The following is a 1,926-nucleotide window of genomic DNA, read 5'->3' as shown; positions in this document are numbered from 1 at the left end:
GTCTATTTCTTCTATGAAAGAGACAGAGAGAAAGAGAGATACACAGAGATAGACATCCCTACCAAGCTCTTTACACTGTGGTACACCCTAGCCTGGATTACAGATGCATACACATACAAGAGCACACAGGGAGGCCTTGGGACGTGAACCCAGGTCCTTCCCATGTGGGTGTAGCATCACAGACTATTGCTTTATCATTGCATTGCAGCTGAGCATTAGTTTTGAGTCCATATATAGGAAGAGTGTAAGGATCTAGGGTGAGAAACAGAGCAATATCAAAAGATAAGGTACAGCGGGTGATGCTCCACTTTAGGGCAGGTAGAAGGCAGTGATGGGCACTGGCAGAGGGATTGGAAAGGAGGAAAGAGAAAATCCTTTCCTTAGGATGGAGAGGGGGCAGGGAAAGCAAATACTCAAGAAATGTGTACTACTAAAGGGTCTCCACTTAGGACAAGTTTCTAAACACCTTTAATATTATCTGAGCAAGTAATGGATACATGTTAGCATAGGTTTGGAAATGAGAAGGGTTGTAAAGGAATAGCAAATGTATCCAGTTAAAGAAAAATTTGTCCTTAATGGAGTCTGCAACAGCTTATGTATTTGTCTTTGACCCTGTTGCCATCCATTCCTTTTCAATACTTTTCCAGAAGCACTGGTTTGTGTGCTATTTCGGCTGGTGAAATACTTGGTAATTGAATGAGAAGAGAGCTTTTATTGTCTCCAGAACTAAGGGAAATGGGTGAAGAGAAACCTTCCCACTTGGGAAGGTTTGGATAGGAAGGTTAAAGAGGAGGATGAGGAGAAAGTTAGCTTGACCGTCAAGGCCTGTTGCTCAAATTGATTTTATTGCTTTTTGTTTATTCACCTCATGGTGTTCAATGAATATTTAAGTGAACAAATAAAGGTAAGGTCAGATTCCACATATGAGTCAAAAGAATTTTGCTTCCTGGAAAAGCTAGCAGAATTTAGTGCCGGTTTCCAATGCTGCCTCTCTGGCTCTGTTTCATGGAAAGGATCTGTGAGAATTTAGCCCAAAACTGTAAGTGGAAATGCATCCCTGTGGTAAAGTAAGCCTGCACAGCTGTCAAGGTCAGACACATGGCCTTCTGTGGACTCATCCCACCCACCTCATGTCCTGGTCACCTGTGCAATCCCAGGCTGATCCCAGCCTGGCAGTGATGGCCTGACAGAGGATTAAAGTTGACTCCGGGAGCCTGGCTGGCTAGCTTGCAGAAGTTTATTTCTTGGTGACTCCAATTCTTCCTCTGTAAAATGGGCATAATAATATTTTTGGCCTCACTGGATGATTTTTTGAAGATTGAGCCAGGTAAGGCACGTCACACATGTAGGCAGGTGTCTTGCACACAGTTCTCAGTAAATGTTAGCTGTCACTGTTGGAGATTATAGTTGGTTTGATGAACAAACATTTACTTAATTTAAGCCCAGGAGCAGTAGTGCAGGTGGAAAGATCTTGCTGGGTGATATTGGATTCATATGGGAAGGCTCTGAGTCCTGTTCCCTGGTGGACCTGACTGTACTGGCTGTGCCTGTAGGCAAGACAGTGGTTTTGGCTGGGTGGCAGGGTGGCTAGAGTTGGGGTGGTTTGGGAACCTGGCATGAGAAGACCCTGTTGAGGGCCCTTTTCTCTGTCTCTCTCATTAAATAAATTTAAATTTGACATTCCATGAAAATACTGTCTGTGTGTGTGTGTGTATATACATATCCCGTCTCTAGTAAATACATATACACACACATATATATATTCTATTATACATATGCACATATATATTACATATAAATATACGAAAGGCTGATTATATACATATATAATATATTTGAGACTGATGTATGTATATATACATATATATCCCCTATATATTTATCTCTCTCTCTCTCTCTCTCTCTCTCTCTATATATATATATATA

The sequence above is a fragment of the Tupaia chinensis genome, unplaced genomic scaffold, assembly GCF_000334495.1.
Source record: "Tupaia chinensis unplaced genomic scaffold, TupChi_1.0 Scaffold148557_1, whole genome shotgun sequence".
Taxonomy (NCBI): Eukaryota; Metazoa; Chordata; class Mammalia; order Scandentia; family Tupaiidae; genus Tupaia; species Tupaia belangeri.
This window is presented reverse-complemented; position numbering follows the sequence as displayed.